Raw genomic sequence first — 14207 nt, forward strand, 5'->3', positions numbered from 1 at the left:
CATCAGCCACCACATCCAGCACAGTATCCTCCACAACTTCCGTCTCCAAAGGAACCCTACTACTAAACTTTTCTTTACTTTTCCAAGGATTATGCCCTCTATGATTCCCTTCCTTTATCCCTCCTGGCATTTAAGTGCTACAACCTGCCCATACACCTCCTCCCTCACCTCGATTCAGGGCCCCAGACAGTCCTTCCAGGTGAGGCAACACTTCACCTGTGAATCTGCAGCAGTCGGCAATTTTGTCTGGTGCTCCTGATGCAGCCTCCTCTACATTGGTGAAACCCGGAGTAAATTGGGGGACCACTTCGTCGAGCACTTCCACACCATCCACCATAAACGGGACTTGCCAGTGGCCAAACATTTTAATTCCCAGTCCCATTCCTGTTCGGATATGTCAGTCTATGGCCTCCTCTTGAGCCAAGATGTGGTCACCCTCAGGGTGGAGAAGTAACACTTTGTATTCCATCTGGGTGTCCTCCAGCCCGATGGCAAGAATATCCATTTGTCTTTCCAGTGAACACTTCCCTCACCCCTCTTCCTCTATTTCCAACTCTGACCTTTCACCTGCCCTGGATCCCCTCCTCCTTCCCTTTCTTTTATGGCGCACTCTGCTCTTCAATCAGGCTCTTTCTTCTCCAGCCCTTTACCTTTCCCACCCACCTGGCTTCTCTTATCACCTGCTAGCAGCCTCTTTCCCCTTCCCCCTACCTTATAATTTAGGCATTTCCCCCCTTTCCCACAGAAAAGTCCTGGCTTGAAACGACGACTGTTTATTCATTTCTATAGATGCTGCCTGGCCTATTGAGTTCTACCAGCATTTTGTGCATGTAACTAACAATTATTTCAGTGTCCTTTACACTTGTATACTGGAAATGACTTTAAACAATCTTAAATCCTGTCTGTATCATCATCTCCCCACCCCCAGATATTTTGCTAATCCCTTTAGACCTGTGTTCTGAATCGCTCACATTTTACTATCAGGAAAATCTTCTATCTTTTTACCAAGTCTAAACTTTGTTTCACTGTTGATGGGGACACTGGGTGTGTGCATACATGTTTGTGTTCATAGAACGTTACAGCACAGTACAGGCCCTTCAGCCCAAAATACTGTGCTGACCTTTTAACCTACTCCAAGATGAATCTAACCCTCCCTCTTGAAATGCCCTCCATTTTTCATCTGTGTGCTTATCTAAGAGTCTCTTAAATGTCCCTAATGTATTTGTGTGGTGAACTATGCGCCTGTCGGGACACGCCCCTGCTGACTGCTCCTGTGGCTCCTCCCACAGGCCCCTGTATAAAGGAGATCTGCGGCCTGACGCTCGGCCTCAGTCTCCAAGACATTGTATGATAGACACTCACTCCTGGTTCCTTCTTCCAGTCAATAAAAGCCGATATCTCGCCTTACGTCTCAGTGTGAGTTATTGATGGTGCATCAATTTGTCTCTATCACCACCCTGGCATAACTTTCCAAGCACCCACTCTGTGTAAGAAAAAATAATCTACCTGACATCCTCATTATACTTTCCTCCAATCACCTTAAAATAATGGCCTCTTGTACTAGCCATTTCTGAACTGGAAAAAGGTCTCTGGCTGTCCATTTGATCTATGGTTCTTATCTTGTGCAGTTACAGTACATCAAGGCACCTTTCATCCTCTGTTTCACAGAAAAAACCCTAGCATTTACATGGTTGTGTAAATGTATTTGTATTTGTCTGTATATTTATTGTTAAGTCTGTTTATATGCATGCTAGTTTGTGTTACTTGTGTGCATGTGTTTTGTGTACATTTGTGTGACTGTATATGTTCAGCTTAACAGTATCTTTGCAAAAAAACTCAATTTAATCATCCTTATGCCAGAATTAAACAGCTATTGATATCCAAAGCAAGAAAAAAGGCCACAAAATCATAATTAAAATATTATTTGCCTGAGGAAAAGTGCAAGCAGAATATTTTTTAAAAGTCAGAATGAATTGATTTAACGTCTTCCTTGTAGATGAAGTGCATTAATAGAGTGACATTCACTCTCAGTTTTGGAAGTTTCAGATACAGAATTCTACAGAAGGAACTGTATAGTTTGGGGGCAAGGCATGATCAAAGGGAAAAGGAAGTGGAAATCAGACAAGGTAGACTACAAAGCAATGAAGTAGTGATGCCCAACTTCTGTGTTTTAATAGGTTTAGCTAAGAATGTGCATAATTAATTTTGATGGGAGAATGTAATCTACCCCAGAACATACTGCCGTCATCAAGAGCATCCTCACATTGGCCGTTACTGTCTGGTTTGGTGCAGTATCCTCTCACAATGTACAAGATCTACAGTGAACTGTCAGGAGAGCTGAAAAGATCATTGGGTGCAGCCTTCCATCGCAGCAGGACTTGTCTGTGTCCTGGACAAAGAAGCTTGCAGGAAAACTCATTGTAGACACTACCTACCCAGCAACGTCTTTTTTTTCCCCCAGAAGCTCACTTCTGGAAAGCACTTTAGGGCTTTAAAACAAAACTTCACACCATCCTAAAGGTTTCTTCCCCAGGCAGGTAATCTGATCAACCATTCTAGCTCTACCCATCCCCCATTACACTTGCCAATGTACTGTAAACACTTAAAATCACTTTTTGTAATGCTGTTTACATTGTAATTACATGCTGGTATTTATGTATTTATGAACATTTTATTCCATATCCTTACTTTAATCTATTTTATATAATTCTTTATTATTTTTGATTGTTGCTTTTTTTTTTGTTGCATGTTGTACCCTGACCAACACACCACAGCAAATTCCTAATCCATGTAAACGTACATATAGTATATGGCAAATAAAGTTGATCTTTTGGTGCCACAGGCTGTGTAGTGGTTAGAGCAACGTTATTACAGCTCAGGGTGTGAAAGCTGAGAGCTCCATTGGGACGTCACCAGTAAGCAGTTTGTACGTCCTCTCTGTGAACAAGTGAGTTTCCTCTGAATGCTCTGGTTTCCTCCCACAGTCTAAGCACGTACTAGTTAGTAGGCTAGAGTTTAAAAAAAAATCGGTGGCTTGCTGGCGGTACGTTTGAATGGCTGAAAAGGCCTATTCTGCGCAGTATTTCTAAATATTTTTTAATTCATTGGTAAGCATACTCAAAATGCACGGAAGCATTATTTGAAAAAACCCCTATGCTTTGTAAGTCATCCGATGCTGCTGAATTGAAGGAAGGGGTAAGAGTAAGTGAAATAGTTGGAAACAGCTTAATATGGGACTTAGAATTAAATTGGTGATAAGGCCCTCTTGTGGTAGAGCAGATCACACATCACCCTCTTGGATATACTGATTGCCAATTAAATGTTATTTTAATCTTATTAATTATGCACAGCTATAATTAATTAAGAAATGTGAAAACAATTGGCAGTGCCAATATTTTGAGTTTCTGAAATAGCAATTATTTTCTATTTGAAAATAATACTTTAAAAATTTGACAACCAGAAAAACTTCTATGCTTTCCTCCAATGTACTTGAAATTATGAGCCCTGGTATTAGCCACTTAACTGAAGGCCTGCAGGTGGACTCTCTCTGTGGAGTGGGTGGGAGCTTGTTTTCCTGTTGTTTCGGTGGTGTTGTCATCCTTCTGAGTGGTGGGCATACTAGGTGGGCACCAGAATGTGTGGCAAAACTTGCTGTGGCTGACCTCAGTACATCCTGAGGTTGTATTGGTTGTTCACACAAACGATACAATTCACTCTATGCTTTGACGTACTGTACATGGGACAAATCTGAATCTCAATCAACTGATATTTCAAAGCAATACTTATAGAATTTGATAATCAGTAACTTTCTCAATGGGCAAATGCACTTCTATATCATCTGCTTCATTGTCTAGATTGAGCAAAAGTAAATAATTGTTCCACACATCGTGTTGGTGTTAGTAAAAGAAAAAAAATCTTATCAATAAAGGCTCAAGGTCAAAGGAATAAAAATTAAGCAGGAGTGCTTGTCTCAGGTGTATTGCAGTTGCATGCCTGATGGGATGGAACGAGGTCTTCTGTGACGCTCCATAAGTACTGGCAACTAGCAGCCAGAGTGCCAAGGTCAGCACACCACTTGAGCCTGCTATGTTACAGCAGGAACGTGTGCTTGCTGCCCCCAGCACACCATCAGGTTAACACAATACATCTCACAGTACGTTTCAACCTACAAAGATTCAAGATACAGCAATTCCTCCAGCACTTGGTGTTAGTTGCTTGGGAATTTCATTACATCTTGGTACACGAGACAATATTAAACCAATACCAATCTAGCTGCAATCTTATCATTACTTCAAGGTCACTGGACAAAGATGCTGTCATTCCCTACCTGATGACACACTGGGAATACGTTTCTCCATATGGATTATAGCTACCGTCACCTTTTCAATGAACCCTGGGGATTAGCAACAAATATAGTAAAACCTACAGGTTACAGTTGCAAAAAGTGGCAGGAAGTTTAAGGAAAAGATGTAACCACCAATGCTTGTTGTCAGGAGAGATCAATTTAGCTTCAAAGTCAGCCCCCGTGCTACGAGATCAATTAACTGTCACGGGATATCCTCATACGCTTTCCTTTCCTATCACTCAAGTTGAGTATGGGTTGTCAATTGGTGGGCCCTCAGGCTGTCTGTAGAGGCGGGTCCAGGATCCACATACTTTAAGCAAGGGGAAGTGGTGGCTGTGGTCAGTGGTTGAATCTTTTGGCTGTTCGTTCTCCCTTTTCCCAGCTGCCGCTTGTTCTCGCCAGCACAGCCGAGGACGCTCTCATGTCGCTCAGCTCCCTCCTGAACAGATTTCCTCCAGGTGTATCTTTTGAGTGCCACGCCTTCCCAGTTTTAGATGTCACGTTGAATTTCTTCAGACTGATTTTGATATTGGACTTGAAGCATTTTGTTTGCCTACCAGGGGCTCACTGACCTTCCTTTAACTAGGGGGCAAAGGATCTGTTTGGGGCAATGCAAGTTAGGCATCCGGGGGGACACGACCTATCCACCAGAGTTGGTGTGGCTTGATCGTGGTCAAGTTGCTATTCATGTTGGCTGGCGTGCTGGTCTTAATGTGTCTTTCTTTCCAGCCGATCCTCAAAATCTTTCCTAAGGATCTTTGGTGGTGGAAAGGATCCTAGGATGTACCAAAGTATCTACTAGGTTAGTTAGCAACACCTAGTGGCAGAAGGAAGGTTCTTCACTTTATTCCATTTAGCATTCCAGCAAAACAATTAGGTGGCTATGTATGATTCAAATGCTCTATCGGATCAAGCTGTTCACAATTAAGGAATCAGAGATTGCCATCCAGGGAATATCATGAGGCAGTTGAAATGAAGTTGCCCATTCTGGTACCCTTGTGTGCAGCTTCACCGGGCACAGATCCATAATTTAATCAGTTCTTTAGGTTCAAACTTTAAAGAAGGCAAAGATGAAGCCACTTGCAGTGTTGTGCTGGAACACATCGTCCTTCTCCAGAAAACAAGGACCTGTTGCAGAGCATGAAAGGGAAGGAAGGAGTCCCGTCCGCACACGGACGTGCTGGCTGTGCGCTCCAGCAGCAAGAGTTTGTGAATAGAGCAACACACACAAAATGCTGGAGAATCTCCGCAGATCAGGCTGCCTCTCTGGAGAGGAATAAACAAGTCTACATTTCAGATCGAGACTCCTCATCACCATAAAACAGAATTAGCTGAACTAGGAGCAGAATTGGCCCATTTGGCCCATCAATTCTGCTCTGACATTCCATATTGACTGCTTTATTTTCTCTCTCAATCCCACTCTCTTCTCCTCAACCTTTTAATATCCTTATTATTCAAGAACCCATCAATCTCTGCTTTAAATATACCCAATGACATTAAGGAGGGTAAAGCCTGAACAGGGCGGGTGGACAGAAAGGAGTACAGGCAAACCCATACCTCTCCTTTCTCTCCCCTACACCTCTCACTCTGACTCCTTCCCTTTCCATTCCTGATAAAGGATCTCGGCTTGAAACGCCGACTGTTTATCCCTCTCCACAGATGCTGCCTGACGTGCTGATTTCCTCCAGCATTCTGTGTATATGTGCAACCTCAACATTTTTCTAAACCCTCCTTGCCACAATGATGCACCCTCTAATACATTCCTTATCAAAAGAGGTCAGAGAACAGTACAGCACAGTACAGGCCCTCTGGCCCACAATGTTGCATCAAACTTTTAACCTACTCTAATATCAACCTAACTCTTCGGTCCTACATGGCCCCTCATTTTCCTATCACCAATGTGCCCATCCTTTAAAAACCCTGATGTATCTGCCTCTACCACCACCTCTGACAGCACATTCCACAGACTCACCACTCTGCCTAAACAAAATTATCCTCGACATCCCCCCATACCTTCCTCCAATCATCTTAAAATTAGAATTAGCCATTCCTATTCTGGGAAAAACTTTGTGCCTGTCCATTCCATCTCTGCGTCTTACCATCCTGTACACCTCTTATCAAATCACCTCTCATCCTCCTTCACTACAATGAGAAAAGCCCAAGGTCGCTCAGCCTTTCCTCATCAACCGTGCTCTCTAATCCAGGCTCCATCCTAAAAGAAAACCTTTCAATTTTTCGAGATTACACTGCAGAAACAAGATTATCTTAATATTATTGTTCAAGATAGAGCATATAGGTAACAATTACTTTTATTCGGCCTCAGAGATTGAGTTCAAAGATATTGTCAATTTGTCCGTGAAGCATGCAGGATAGGTACTGCTCACAGGTCCCGCGCAGTCCCTCGCCACCACTCCAAGACCCAGGAACTATAGGCCAGAAGTTCAAAGTAAGTTTATTATCCAAGTACATATATATCACATGCAACCCTGAGATCCATTTTCTTGTGAGCATATTCAATAAATCTATAGAAAATAACCATAACAGAATCAATGAAAGCCTGCCCAGCTTGAGCATTCAACCAGAGTGCAAAAGACAACTGTGCAAATACAAAAAGGAAGAACTAATAAATAAATAACAAGCACACTAGTCCTTGAGAGTAGGAACAGTTTAACAGTGGGTCAAGTGAAGTTGAGCGGAGTTATCCACTCTGGTTCAAGGGCCTGATGGCTGAGGGGTAGCAACAGCTCCAGAATTTGGCAGTCCCACCCCACAGCACACATTGCCCCTCCCCTTGTCATCTCAGCGTCACCTTTGGTCACTGAGCAAAAGGGTTTCTGAAGGTCCAGACCTGGAGCCTGGCAATAAAATTCACTGGCGCCTCAGCAGCTGTAACCCCAGCCTCCTACCTGCATCCCTCACCTCGGACATTGACAGAAGGCTCCTCAGGCAGTGGGGAAATTCCACCAATATTGCCTCTGCAAAATCCTCCAAATTAGAGTTTGAAGTAGTTATCATCAAAATATATATATACACATTACCATATACTGCATATACTCATTTTGTGAGTTAAAGAAATAACAGAATTTATTAAGAGACTATATCTAAACAAAGATTGGCTAACAACCAACGTGCAAGAGAAGGCAGACTGTATAAATAAAACAAAATCCTTAAATCCTTAAGGAGAAGCCAGCATTCCCAGTTTGGAGGCCCTGCTTTACATTTCACCTTCTACAGTGTAAAGACTCGTTTGGGAAGGACAGCACTGGGAGCAAAGAGATGCTGTGCATAAGCAGCGAAAAGTCTGGCCTGCCATCAACACACAAACGTGTCACCCACCCATGCTGTCAGTAACTGTCAACCCCATCCGTGGGAGAATCTGCACTACCCACATCCACAAGAGTCACTGGTCCGGGGGCAACTGCGTGACGCCAAGGAGGGAGTTATTGGCAGTTCGCAGAGCGGCACGAGTATGGTCGTTAGATTTAATTTCAGCATGACTCTGGCTAATGAAAGCAGCAAAAGTCATTAGACTCATCCCGAGTTAATGTAATTCTAGATGAATCGAGTGAAGCGGGCATTCCATTTCACCAAAAGCAGTATGTTTTTTTATTGCATATAGATAACTATTCATATATAAACTCCTGATTCGACGATTTCTCTTGTACATCGAGTTGGACGCGCGACGCATAACGCACTGTAGTTAACATACGGCAAGATTCACAGGAGGATGAGCTGTAACAAACGCACAAATATCTATTTGTATATAGCTCAGTGCTGGTTGCATTTGAGCCCAAACGCCTCTTAACAAATGTCGCAGGAAGCGAACACAGCGTGCACACAGATGCACGCATACCAGTTGCTGTTCACGGGATTTATGAAACATTTACAAATGTAACCGTTAAGTATCAGTAGTGACAGCGAGCCAGTGATTTATACTGCACCAGCCGCATATATAATGATACTTTCAACCAGCCGCACGCCCCCCTCCATCTCCGCCCCCAAGCTGTGCAATCACACCCGGTCTGCTTGGGGGGGGGGGGTTTAAACGCTTTGTTACAAGCAGGGTCGCGCTCTCTATTTCTCTCTCTGTCTAACGCCGCTTAGAAATCAGCTCGGATGGCGTTTGGGCCAGGAGGTGACGGGGGATGCAAGAAGATTGAAATCCCCCATCCCCTCCCCGTTTCCCAAAGGCACCGAGTTCGCTGAAGCGCGTCTGCTTCTGTGGGTGCGCTGCGAGTTCGGGATGTTCTCCCTCCAACTCAGTGACGTCCCCCCCCCCCACCTCACTGCCTGGGGAAGTGGATGGGTGGGCGGGAATGGGGACGTCTTTCATCTTTCTTAATGCTCCCCAAAGAACCAGCGAGGTCTCTGCACATTTTCCTCCTCGCCCCTTCACTCTCGTCACGAAATTCAAAGCGGCCGTCAGCATCCTCTCGGAATCAACACATTTACTTTTCCCAACCCCGCTGTACCAAAGTGATTTATAAAAACAACTCCACACAGATCCGAGTCTCACAAATTAACGTCTCCGGCAACCGGGAGATGCTCCGGTGGACTGAAATGCGGCTAATTTTTGGATCTAATTCCGTGTTAAGGAAAAGACTAATTCTGACTGTAATGCGTGTGTGGTGATAGGAGAGGACACGCGCTCGCCATGGCGTGACACGGCAAATTTCCTGCCCGCCAGTTTTACCCCGCTCCCCGCCGCTGCAAAGCGCGGGCGAAGCGAAACCATACCCCGGTATAGCGAGGGTGTAGTTTCTGCCCCACACAAACACTTGCCGCGAATTTCAAGCCGTTCTAAAGTGAAATGGCACAGAACCGGTTCGTCACCTGAAAACGAACACGCCGTTTTGTCTTTAACGGGTTGAGAGAAGAAGATGCGCCTCGCGAACTGCTGGAATTGGGAAGCAGGCGCACTCTTCCCTCCCCCCTCCCACAAACCTCCTCAAGATTAAGCTGCAGAAAGTGCTTGGGGTGAACAGTAGGGACCGATGACTTGTCGGAATGGGCTTTGACACGATATGGGGAGTCGAAGACCAGTGTGACATTTGAATCAGAAATTCGCGTGCGTTTTCACTAAGAGTTCTTAAGGGAGGGTGGATGGTGAAAGGGCAACGTTATATTGAAAACTAGAGAGAGAGGGAGGTAAAAAGTACGGTGCATATCAACAAATGCCTTTTCTGAATGGGTGTCGTTGCTAACCCCTGCATCATTTTCTTTTTACTATCTTGGGCTGTGGAGGTTTTCCACGGGAGAAAAACTCGTCCCTGAAACAAGAGAGCAAGCCGAGTTGAACAAGCGGAGAAAAGGGCACAGAACAAGCGCACGAAAGTCGCCAACAGTAATCGAATATCCCGCACCAACACCATTAACCCGTTCTTGTCAACTGGAGATCTGCAAAAGACAAGCCGGCCCGGACAATGGACAGGACTTACCGGAGGCTTGGGAGTCTCTGCCGATTGAAGATTGCCACCACAATACGAGAGCTAAATTTCGCAGTATTAATCCCACAATCGCCATAATCAGCCAAATCCTCGGAATCCGTTAATGTCCAGGAACATCCGCGTTCTCTTCCTTCCCGTTTGTTCTCTTCACGGCACAGGTTATGAATGGAAAGTTGGACCTTTTCAAAGATCATCGAATTTAATATATATGTGTAAGAAAATTAGAAACTCGAAGGAGCGAACGCAGGCAGAAGAGGTTCCTTTACAACTATGCGAGCAAGCGAGCTATCCGGAGTGTTTGATATCCCGGTCAGATGGTGGGGGGAGAGAGAGGTTTTGAAGAGATGGGGAGGGGAGACAGGAGACTCAGTCCCTTCCCTCACTTGTTACTGAGCTATGGTCAGTGAGGTGGATTGGGTTTTCCCGTGTGTGCGTGTGTGTTTGAATCCATTGATCCAGAGAAGTTGTCGTAAGCAGAGTTAAAATCCAGGAGCCGGGATCATCCCTGGAACGGATCGTGTGAAGGAGCGGCTGTCAGTCATGGAGAGGCGGGGGCTCGCCCTCCCCGAGACGGTCTGTCCTTCCAGGGGAGGCGGCGTGGACACCAGATTCTGAAGTGCTGCCTCAAAGAGGGAGCATATGAAGAATTCTCTTCCCCAATCAGTCAATGCATTGTTGCATTTCCGAGTGGCGCGATGAACGAAGCATCACTCACTTCGGTACCAGCATTTTTTTTAATGTAGCTTTCAAATCCATCCACAATTTCCCCCATTATATATATATATATATATTTTCCCCAGGACGAAGTCTGATTTTCCGGCAGACCTGGTTAACTTTCCGTTTCTTTCCCAATCATCTTTAATCAAAATGCACCTGTCACGAAAATAGTCAATATTTTGGCATTTGACGTATTCTATTTCCAAGCCTGCTTTTGGATTTTTTTTGTTTTGTTTTGTTTTCTTTTGGCATTGAGTGGGTGGCGGGGGGAGGGAAGCTGCGATTCAGGAATGTAGAAAACACACACTTTGTCGATCCGTACCGAAGCAGTGTACCGTGTTGAATTAAAAAAAACACGGGCCAACAGCGGTTCTTTCAAGACGTGTTCAATAATGACTTGGGCTGAGTTTGAACTCACCTGCTCCTCGGGTGGCTGGCGGGGTCAGTTCAGAACTAACCTCCAACTTACAGGTATGTTCAAGTAGGGTCGTCTTCTATTAATTGAAGCCATTTTGGGAAGGGCGGGGTCGGGGGGGGTGTTGGTAAAACAGGGAAGTAAGAGGACAAGAAAAGTTGTTCGTGAATCAGGATCAGGTTTACCATCACTCTTAAAGGTCACAAAATGTGTTGTGGCAATAGTACAGTGCAATACTTAAAATATACTATAAATTACTGTGTATCTTTTTTTTTCAAATGTACGGCATAGAACAGGCACATCTGGCCCAGCATCCGCATCGCCCAACGATTTAACAGCAGCCTAATCACTGGACGATTTACAATGATCAATTCACTTACTACGCGGCATGTACTTGGACTGTAGGAGGAAGACGGAGCACCCGGAGGAAACCCACGTGCACACGAGAAGGTACAGACTTTCTTGCAGAGGGCGCTGGACTGGAATTCCGAACTTCCACACCCCAAGCTGTAATGGCTTCGTGCTAGCTACGCTATTGTGGTGCCCTTTATTTAAATTATATACAGTCAAACTGGCAATTTTATTAGGTACACCTGCTCATTAATGCAAATAGCTATTCGGTTGAATTATACAACTGCAACACAATGTCCCATCATCTATACTCATTGCCAGGATATAATCATTAGTGACTTCCACAGTACCGGGGGCTTTTCATGACAACGATAAATAATGTAGATAGTGTGTCATGTGTCGAGGTACGCTGATAACAGGGAGAAGCCCTCCGATGGTCAGCGGTCGACCATGGCTGTATTTGTGATCTGTGAGCCAGGGCAGTATAACGTGGAGAGCACTCTGCCCCTCCCGCCCCTCTCCACGCATCTGATGAGCCCAAAGGAAGAGCAGAGACCAATACAGTTTGGCACCAGCGGTGTTGCAGAGTTGCCGGTCAGTATAGAACTCAACGTAGGTACTCCAGCTCTGTATTTTTTCCTCTGGGTTTACTCCTACAGCTTTCCCTGTGAGTGGGTATGGCCACAAATCAGCAGAGGTTTGCGATCAGAGTTTTTCTTCTCCAAGAAGAGCTGCCAACCTCAGCTGACAAGCCCCATCTGCCCAAAGCCCAGTTGCCAGTAGCCCCACCTTTGCTCCTTCTCCTGTCAGTAGAAATGGTTCAGATGGGGTTAGTTGCTAAGCCACGCGTGAAGGTCAGGAGCTGGACTTGGTTGTAAGAGGCTTTTTTGAGACGCACACCATTAGGAGCATTGCAGAGGTAGTGGGAGCTTCCCCTGGCTATAAAAACCAAAAGGAACCGATAACAGGGAGTCAGAAAATAATGGGTGAGGAAACTTTCAAAGGGATATTGAATTACATGAATGGGCAAAAGGAAGGAATTGGCATTTGTTGTGGGGATTGTGAGGTACACTACTTTGGAAGAGGAAAGAGAGATCAGAATATTTTCCAAATAGTGAATGTTGGAGGAAGTGTGCATGCATGCATGGAAGAACACTAACTTGTGAGAAGCTACAAAAATAACAAGAAAGATCACTGTACCACTGGGCTAAGTCTTAAGGGGACAGAGAGTACATGAATTTGGAAGGATGCATTGACCATGGATGGGATGACAGACAGACTCATCAGAATCAGAATGATATCATAACCCACCTAATACCATAAAATTCCATCTTCCCCCAGAACATCACGGTACGATTCTACACTGCCATCATTAAGAGCACCCTCACATCAACCACTGCTGTGTGGTTTGGTGTAGCATCCTCTCACAATGTACAAAAACTATGGTGGGCTGTCAGGAAGGTAGAAAAGGTCATAGGCTGCAGCCTACCATCACTGCAGGACAAAGCAGCTGGTGGTAAATATCACTGTGGGCACCACCCACCCTGTGAACTGCCTTTTCCAAAAGCTCCCTTCTGGAAAGTGCTCTAGGGTATTAAAAGAAACACTTCATGCCATCTTCTCCCAGGCAGTTAATATGATCAATCATTCTATTTATCCACCCGCCCTCCTCTATCTATTAGCCCAGTCACAGTACTGCAGTGTAAACACTTTAAACCACTATTGATAATGTTGCTTACATTGTAAATACATGCTGGTATTTATGCAATTGTGTATATTTTATTCCATATCCATACTTTAACCTCTAACCTTTATTTTGATTGAATTTTTTATGCTTTATAATTGTTGTATGCTGTTTTTGTTGCATGTCACACCCTGACCAACACACCATGGCAAATTCCTAACACATGTATTGTACAGTTAATGTATATGGCGAATAAAGCTGATCCTTGAGAATTGATCCCATCTATGCAGCACTCCATAAAACAATATAGTCAGCCCCATTCCCTTGCATTTTCACCACAGCTTGTGTATTATTTTCCCTATCAAAAGGGACATTGCCCTATCCAATTGGATAGTTCCCCATTCAATCAATGTACGCACACACACAATGGGCCAAATAGCCTAATTCTTCAATGTCTAAGTCTTACGGTTTCAATTCATTCTACTTACACCATCCTTAAAATCAGAATCAAAGTCCAGTTTATTATCACTGACAAATGTCATAAACTTTGTTATTTTGCAGTAGCAGTACATTGCAGTACATTGTAGTCAATGATTTGGACTACAGTATTAATGGATTTGTGGCCAAAGTTGCCGGTGATACAAAGATAGGTGGAGGAGCAGGTAGTGTTGAGGAAACAGAGAGCCGGCAGAGAGACTTAGATAGTTTAGGGAAATGGGCGAAGAAGTGGCAAATGAAATACAATGTTGGAAAGTGTATGGTTATGCACTTTGGTGGAAGAAATAAATGGGCAGACTATTATTAAGATGGGGAGAGAATTCAAAATGTAGAGATGCAAAGGGACTTGCGAGTCCTTGTGCAGGATACCCTAAAGGTTAACCTTCTGGTTCTGTCGGTGGTGAAGAAGGCAAATGCAATGTTGGCATTCATTTCTAGAGGTATAGAATATGGCAGGGATATGATGTTGAAGCTCTATAAGACACTTGTGTGACCACATGTGGAGTATTGTATGCAGTTTTGGGTTCCTTATTTTAGAAAGGATATACTGACATTGGAGAGGGTTCAGAGAAGATTCATGAGAATGATTCCAGCATCGAAAGGGTATGAGCAACACCTGGCATCTCTTGGGCTGTGTTCCCTGGAGTTCAGAAGAATGAGGGGAGATCTCATAGAAGCATTCTGAATGTTAAAAGGCCTGAACAGATTAGATATAGCAAAGTTATTTCCCATGGTAGGGGTGTCTATGAC

This window comes from Hypanus sabinus, chromosome 14 (genome assembly GCF_030144855.1).
Source record: "Hypanus sabinus isolate sHypSab1 chromosome 14, sHypSab1.hap1, whole genome shotgun sequence".
Lineage (NCBI taxonomy): Eukaryota > Metazoa > Chordata > Chondrichthyes > Myliobatiformes > Dasyatidae > Hypanus > Hypanus sabinus.